The sequence below is a fragment of the Bos indicus genome, chromosome 8, assembly GCF_029378745.1.
Source record: "Bos indicus isolate NIAB-ARS_2022 breed Sahiwal x Tharparkar chromosome 8, NIAB-ARS_B.indTharparkar_mat_pri_1.0, whole genome shotgun sequence".
NCBI lineage: Eukaryota > Metazoa > Chordata > Mammalia > Artiodactyla > Bovidae > Bos > Bos indicus.
The window spans coordinates 31,725,902-31,734,880 of record NC_091767.1 but is presented as its reverse complement, the minus strand read 5'-3'; the positions used below and the strand labels follow the sequence as shown (position 1 = coordinate 31,734,880).

At 39.5% G+C, this 8,979-nt stretch overlaps 1 pseudogene; it reads right to left on the bottom strand.

The window, feature by feature from the left end:
• Window positions 1-7,217: 7,217 nt before the first annotated feature.
• LOC109562679 (tropomyosin alpha-4 chain pseudogene) lies at window positions 7,218-8,134 on the bottom strand (annotated as a pseudogene).
• Window positions 8,135-8,979: the final 845 nt, after the last annotated feature.

Here is an 8,979-nt window from a genome sequence, read left to right as displayed (position 1 = left end):
AGGATGAGATGGCTGGATGGCATCACTGACTCGATGGACGTGAGTCTCAGTGAACTCCAGGAGTTGGTGATGGACAGGGAGGCCTGGTGTGCTGCGATTCATGGGGTCACAAAGAGTCGGACATGACTGAGCGACTGATCTGATCTGATCTGATCTGATGTTGAATATAATTAAATGATGATATATTAAACTAATGAAGCAGCCTGAATCAATTAAAATCATACAGATGATGAACTCGCAAAATGAAATTATTTACTTTTAAATAAAGAATATTTCCCTCGCATGACTGTTAAAACTATGAAAGCTATAGATATATGATAAATGATTGAAAGGAAAAGTGAAGAAAAACATTCTTAGTGGTTTAAGGCAAGAAATTAGGGGTAAATTATTAAAATTCATTTTATAATGCTTATTTAACAATACCATAATATTGAAAAGGGCATGATCAGTCCTGGGTGTTCATTGGAAGGACTGATGTTGAAGCTGAAACTCCAAAACTTTGGCCACCTGATACAAAGAGCTGACTCATTTGACAAGACCCTGATGCTGGGAAAGATTGAGGCCGGGAGGAGAAGGGGACGACAGAGGATGAGATGGTTGGATGGCATCACTGACTCGATGGACATGGGTTTGGGTGGACTCCGGGAGTTGGTGATGAACAGGGAGCCCTGGCATGCTGTGGTTCATGGGGTCACAAAGAGTCAGACACAACTGAGTGACTGAACTGAACTGAATATTGAAAAGGGCATGATTGCGGTAAACCACGAAACCTGTTTTTCCTGACAGAAGCCTATGTTAGGATAACCCTCACTAAGCCACTCCTGATGATACTTAAATCCAAAAGCAGTCAACTGAGGAGCATGGGGAATAGATTTCTAACATCAGGAACACAAACTGAATCCATTCAATATTTGAGAAGAATGTGTTATTCTCTTGAAAAGTATCTGCACACATAAAGCTCAATACAAGTCACAGCAGCCAGTGTGCACAGGGGAGCCACAGGGCAGTGGAGTGAACATTTCAGTGTGGAAATGATGGGGGAAGTAAAGGTTGTTCCTGCCAGCTTAAGGAAGGATAATAAGCAGAAGTTTCAAAGGAGGCTGCCTAACAGTCTTGCTATTACAACACCAAACCACACGGGAGGGTGAACTCATGGTGACAACTGTTACTGAAACTGTGGTTGAGGAACAAAGATCACATGAGTAAATATTACCCAAGGCTTCTTCTCACAAAATGAATGTGTCTATTGAAAAATATTGCTCGCAGACTCTCCTGAATGAAACACATAAGTTCTCCAGCACTAGGAGTGGTCCTTTTACCAAAACGTAACAAGTCAAGTTCATCACCTCTGTTACAATAGTTCCAGTGGATATGCATGAATAGCTTCAACTTTTGTATTATCCACAGAGAGTAAATGTACATACTTTTACATGTATATATAATTTTAATACATTTAAAATTTTGAAACAGTATTTTATATTTAGAGAAGCGTAGACAAAGAGTTTTCCATAGGCCCTTCATTCAGTTTCCCTTAATGCTAACGTCTTACATAACTGAGAATTGGTTAGAGTAAAATATTAACATCAATGGCTTACCATTAACTAACCTGAAGACTTTATTTGGATTTCACTCTCTTTCCAATAAAGTCTCTTTGCTGTTTCAGAATCTTATCCTGGATACTCCCCTGCATTTAGTATACATAAATTTAAAAACATATACACTGTACCATTTTAAGAAATAACTTTCATCATAATCAGAATGCTAACTTATGTCTATCATTAATAAGTTGCTTTAAAAATATATTCTATTTTGCCTACTGTTGTAATTTGTACCTCCATTTTCTTCTAAGAATAGAATTAAAAACTACCCAAACATTTGATCATTTTCTAAGTCATTATGTTTTCCTATCCTGGATAAAATATATTTCTTTACAGGTTATAGGAATTCTAAATATAAGGGAAAGTCTTACAAGTCTATGAAATTCCCAAGTGTTAGAAGAAAAATCTATGATAATGTCCAAATACATCTCCTACCTGCCATAAGGGTTAAATGCATGACTCATATTGCATCTGGCTATAAGCAACAGAATACTGAAGTTCAGTGGCTTATATAAATCACAGATAATTTTTTTTCCTCCCTTCCTTTTCTTAAAAAAAAACCACCAAATCTATGGTTATAGAACTTCTGACATTAGGTCACCAATAAAAATAGTGCTGATGTCACTGATTCTCTTGCTCTTTCCTTTTCTGATCCTTCCTTCCTGCAAGGTAGCTTCTGAAGATCCCACCATGATGAGTGAACTTGAGAAGGAATGAAAGAGAGGTTGGGTGACAATATGCTGCTTACATCAAGAAGTAAAAACTTTCTTAGCAGTCCCAACAGGCTTCACTGACATCTCATTAACCAGAATATATATCACACTGACACCCTACTTTGCAAGGGAGACTAAAAAAGAGAGTGTTTTGCTTTTCTAGCTACCACAGTGTAAGCAGGAAGAAAATCCTGTAGGAAATGTACAATTGTAGAATAAGTACAGTCATCATCATATTCTAGAAATATTCTAGGTCAGAGAGCTATAAAATACCAACAGCTTAATAATAGGAAATTCTCCTCAATTGTTTCCATGGCTCTTTTTTCTCAAGACATTTCCATGAAAATCTGTCTGTTCATTTGCTAGATCAAACACTCTTTACAATTAAATAGATAAAGTTAGATAAGTTCACTTTTCCTTCAGGAAAATGTAAAGGTGAGGGTTGGATGCATATGACCTCACATACAATCACATATAAATTGTTAACTGAAATTCAATACTCTCTTAACTTTTAGAATTGCTTGAAATCTATTTATAATTGGCTATTTTTATATCTGATAGTGGAAAAATATCATCCAGAGACCTTGAAGTGAAGTTAACATATGTTCAAGATATGTTAAGAAGAAATGATTAACAAATTATTAAAATACTATGTGGCAAGCACTGCAATGAATATATCTATAAGATATAATAATGGAATTTTCCCTATATTCTAATACTACTCTCTTATGAACCAAACATAATAGCAAATGAATATGTTAGAAAAATAACTGATTCCATTATTTTGTTCTATGAATGACAGAAAATAACTACATCTATTGACACGTGGATACTAAGAGGGCCTTAATACAGAACGCATGATCATATGGATTTGGAAAAGCTTATTGGTCCTGTGCATAAGAATTAGAAGAGTCAAGGCACTTCCCTGGTGGTCCACAAGTTAAGACTCCATGTTTTCACTGCAGGCACAGGAGTCTGATACCTGGTGGAGGAACTAATACCTCATATGTCATGCAGCATGGCCCAAAAAAAAGATCAGAAGAATCTATAAGAGACTACAATAGGTTTATCTTAAGACATCTTTGATCTCTTGGTGGGGGCACCATGGACCTCACCCATTAGACCAAATAGTTTTTTTTTAAATAAGTATTTTCATAAATCATAGAGTACTTTTCAGTTTAACTTTTCCAAAGCTGATATGTAATTTTGACACTTACTGAATCAATTAATATATGCAGTGAAATCCAAATGAGTCCCATGGTGTCATGATATATAGAAAGCCTAGAAACCAATGGAGAGTTTTCAGTGCCCATTGGTCATTTAAAAAATTTTGAAGCTTCAAAGATATCAAGAAAAGATTCCTGAACAAAAACATGCTTGTATTAAAAGCTTTTTAAGCTTCTAAAACATTTTTAGGCTTTTCCCTCCTATTTTTCCTAATAAAATCCTATCTATTCCCATATCCCTTAACAATATCTCATGGGGTTGATTTCTTTTTTTTAATGTGAAGGGAAAAGGACAAAGAAAATAGCAGAAAGGTGGACACTATCAATAGGGCATACCAAACATATAATTCTTTATAAAGCTATTCATTAAACTAGACGAGATATTCACATTGCTATATTTTTAAGTCAAATGGTATCAATTGGTCCATATGCTTTCGTAAAATTCTGTAATCTAGTCTTCTATGTTCTCTGCATTGCCTTCTAGAACCCAAAAGGCTACAGTAATTAAAGGAATTATAGGAGAGTTCTGGTAGCCAATGTCATGGACAATTACTTGATTGATTTAATATAAAAGAAAATCAAACTTCTTACTCAAGGATTCTAAAATATGTTCAGAATATGATTGAAATGCACTTACTGAGCACCAACTGTCTGACACTAACCTGGAAAATGTAGAAAATGAATAGATGTATCAAACATGGCTCTTAGAAGGGTGGTTTTAAATTATATTGTGCATTAGATTTATTTGGGACTATATTAGTAAGACAAATTCTGTCCTCTGCTAAGATTTTACAATTCGATGGATCTAAGACAAAAAATCAGTACTCAAACACCCAGCCTGGGTGAATTTGATGCTGATACTCCAGGAGTCACACATTGAGAATCATTGATCTAAAAAGGAGAAATAATATACATATAAATAATGAAAACACAAGGTAACCTAGAATGCAAAATTATGAAATTAATCTGATTAGTGAGAAGGTGCAGACTATGGAATCAGCAGACCTAGTTGGAGAAGGCAATGGCACCCCAATCCAGTACTCTTGCCTAGAAAATCCCATGGACGGAGGAGCCTGGTGGGCTGCAGTCCATGGGGTCGCTAAGAGTCAGACACTGAGCGACTTAACTTTCACTTTTCTCTTTCATGCACTGGAGAAGGAAATGGCAACCCACTCCAGTATTCTTGCCTGGAGAATCCCAGGGACGGCGGAGCCTGGTGGAATGCCATCTGTGGGGTCGCACAGAGTCGGACACGACTGAAATGACTTAGCATAGCATAGCATAGCATAGTTTTAAATCCTGATGGTGTCTTATCAGCTGTAAGACCTGGAGCCTGATATTTGCTGCTGCTACTGCTAAGTCACTTCAGTCATGTCCGACTCTGTGCAACCCCATAGACGGCAGCCCACCAGGCTCTGCCGTCCCTGGATTCTCCAGGCAAGAACACTGGAGTGGGTTGCCATTGCCTTCTCCAATGCATGAAAGTGAAAGTGAAGTTGCTCAGTCGTGTCCGACTCTTTGCGACGCCATGGACTGCCACTCACCAGGCTCCTCCTTCCATGGGATTTTCCAGGCAAGAGTACTGGAGTGGGGGTGACATTGCCTTCTCCTCCTGATATTTAACTTCTCCAAATTTTAACTAACTCCCCTTGAAGGAGGGCATGGCTATCCACTCCAGTTTTCTTGCCTAGACAGAGGAGCCTGGTGGGCTATAGTCCGTAGGGTCGCACAAAGTTAGACACAACTGAAGCGACTCAGCACAACACAAACTTTAACTAACTCATCTAGGCAGTGGAGACAGTAATAGAGGTTTTTAGTACCATTAAGAGAATTTTATGAGGAAATGCATCAAGTGCTGAACAGACAGATAAATCTAATTCTTTCTCTAAAAGTTCTCTTCATTCCGTTTCCCCATACAAATAGAGTAAGTGAAGCAGAAAGGTTACAGACAGTGAATATCACATTGTTTTTCAGGTTTCATGTATCCCTAGAGGCCAGTTGATTCTGAAGATACAGAGAATTCAATAGCCATGTTATTTACAGTGAAAGCTAACCAACCTGGATTAATCGCTAATGCATTTGACTTACTAAGGTTCTAAAATAGAAAATGACAGTTAAATAAACAAAAAGACACCTTATAAGGATATGCTGAATCACAAAAGCACATCTTTATATTAGTCTGGCAATTCATAATTTTCTCAGAATTGTAATAATTAGGAAATTGAAAGATAAGCAGTAGGGGGTATGATGGATTTAATCAGGAGAACAAGATTTTAGGAAGCGAAATGGCACCTTTGGAAATACAGATATCTGCAAGTAAAAATAGATCAATGTCTTGTAGCTCAAATCAATATGTAATTTGGTAAGCTATCTAAATATTTTATCCCTTGAAGTGAGAAAGAGACAGATAGGAATATGGCTGAATTCCCCAGCAGTCTTTTCTGAGGTGAGTTTTGTATCCATAAAGTCGCTAAGGATAAGCCATAACAGCTTGTAAAATAGGATATAATGGATTTGATAATCTACATTAATTCTTTAAAAGCATATAAATTCTTATCAACAAAGTTAACATAAGACAGCTTTAATGGAAACCAACATTAAAATCAATGCAGGTGTGAAAGCAAAGACCTAGTTTAGTTTGAGAAGCTAAGCAGATATACCATAAAAAGCATACCACAACCAGCCACCTGACTTATAAACATGGAGAAAACAAAGAATAGTTCAGTTCAGTCACTCAGTCGTGTCTGACTCTTTGCAACCCCATGAACCGCAGCACACCAGGCCTCCCTGTCCATCACCAACTCCAGGAATCTACCCAAACCCATGTGCATTGAGTCAGTGATGCATTCCAACCATCTCATCCTCTGTCATTCCCTTCACCTCCCACCTTCAATTTTTCCCAGCATCAGGGTCTTCTCAAATGAGTCAGCTCTTCACATCAGGTGGCCAAAGTATTGGAGTTTCAGCTTCAGCATCAGTCCTTCAAATGAACACCCAGGACTGATCTCTTTTAGGATGGACTGGTTGGATCTCCTTGCAGTCCAAGGGACTCTCAAGAGTCTTCTCCAACACCACAGCTCAAAAGCATCAATTCTTCCGTGCTCAGCTTTCTTTATAGTCCAACTCCCACATCCATACATGACTACTGGAAAAACCATAGCCTTGACTAGATGGACATTTGTTGACAAAGTAATGTCTCTGCTTTATAATATGCTGTCTAGGTTGGTCATAACTTTCCTTCCAAGGAGTAAGTGTCTTTTAATTTCATGGCTGCAGTCACTATCTGCAGTGATTTTGGAGCCCCCCAAAATTAAGTCAGCCACTGTTTCCACTGTTTCCCCATCTATTTGCCATGAAGTGATGGGACTGGATGCCATGATCTTAGTTTTCTGAATGCAAAGCTTTTAGTCAACATTTTCACTCACCTCTTTCACTTTCGTCTAGAGGCTCTTTAGTTCTTCACTTTCTGCCATAAGGGTGGTGTCATCTGCATATCTGGGGTTATTGATATTTCTCCCAGCAATCTTGATTTCAGCTTGTGCTTCTTCCAGCCCAGTGTTTCTCATGATGTACTCTGCATATAAGTTAAATAAGCAGGGTGACAATATACAGCCTTGACGTACTCCTTTTCCTATTTGGAACCAGTCTGTTGTTCCATGTACAGTTCTTTTTTTTTTTTTCTTTCTGATACAAAATATTTGGTCATGTATTCATAATTTGCTTGACATTTCCAGCAAAGTGAAGAGGCAATAACAAAAGAAACTTCTTACAAGAGAAGAGAAAGACACGGCGCTCTGGAGTTTCTGTTGGAACAAGACCCTTCTGTTTTGGTTATATACAGTTTAGTTCGTTTAGTGTCTGATCCAGTGTCTGATGTAAGCCCACATTCTCTTCTTTGGCCTGGGCCAGTTTTTCTTCCAGGTCATCAATTGTCTTTTCCAGTTTTGCAACTGTTCTCTCTGCAAATTCGGCACGGGTCTCAGCCTCTTTCAGTTTGCCGGAGAGAAGTTTAATTTCTTCATATTTGTCCTCCTTTTCAGAATACTTTTCAGATGCAGCCTCTAGTGACTTCAGGTTGTTAGTGACATTCTTGAGTTCTTCTTCCAGGTCACCACATTTTAGTTCGGACACCTCGGCACACTCCTCTGCCCTCTCTAGCTCACCCTCCAGGATGACCAACTTTCGAGCTACCTCTTCGTATTTGCGGTCAGCCTCCTCGGCGATGTGTTTGGCCTCTTTAAGCTGCATCTCCTGAATCTCCATCTTCTCCTCATCTTTCATGGCGCGGTTTCCTATCACCTTCATCCCTCTCTCACTCTCATCTGCAGCCTTTTCTGCCTCCTTCAGCTTCTGCAGGGCTGTGGCCGGTCGTTCCTGGGCCCTGTCCAACTCCTCCTCAACGAGCTGGATGCACCGATTGAGAGCTGCCACATCACCTTCGGCTTTCTCGCGCCGCTCGCGCTGCCGTCCAGCTCGCGCTGCAGGCCCTGCGCGCGGTCCTCCGCCTCATCTGCTTGCTGCTGCAGGGCCTGGATCTTGCGTTTCACCACCTCCAGGGAGTTGAGGCCAGTCATGGCGCGGAGGCACACGCAGCGGGCAGCGGACAGCAGCGGGCGCTCGGTTGGGCTCAGCTCCGGCAAGAGCTGCCCATGTCCAGTTCTAACTATTGCTTCTTGACTGCATACAGGTTTCTCAAGAGGCAAGTCAGGTGGTCTGGTATTCCCATCTCCTTCAGAATTTTCCACAGTTTATTGTGATCCACACAGCCAAAGGCTTTGGCATAGTCAACAAAGCAGAAATAGATGTTTTTCTGGAACTCTCTTGCTTTTTCCATGATCCAGCAGATGTTGGCAATTTGATCTCTGGTTCCTCTGCCCTTTCTAAAACCAGCTTGAACATCAGGAAGTTCACGGTTCACGCATTGCTGAAGCCTGGCTTGGAGAATTTTGAGCATTACTTTAATAGCATGTGAGATGAGTGCAATTGTGCAGTAGTTTGAGCATTCTTTGGCATTGCCTTTCTTTGGGATTGGAATGAAAACTGCCTTTTCCAGTCCTGTGGCTGCTGCTGAGTTTTCCAAATTTGCTGGCATACTGAGTGCAGCACTTTTACAGCATCATCTTTTAGGATCTGAAATAGCTCAACTAGAATTCCATACCTCCACTAGCTTTGTTCATAGTGATGATTCCTAAGGCCCACTTGACTTCACATTCCAGGATGTCTGGCTCTAGGTGAGTGTGAGTAATCACACCATTGTGGTTATCTGTGTTGTGAAGATCTTTTTTGTATATTTCTGTGTATTCTTGCCATCTCTTCTTACCATCTTCTGATTCTGTTAGGTCCATACCATTTCTGTCCTTTATTGTGCCCATCATTGCATGAAATGTTCCCTTGATATCTCTAATTTTCTTGAGATCTCTAGTCTTTCCCATTCTATTGTTT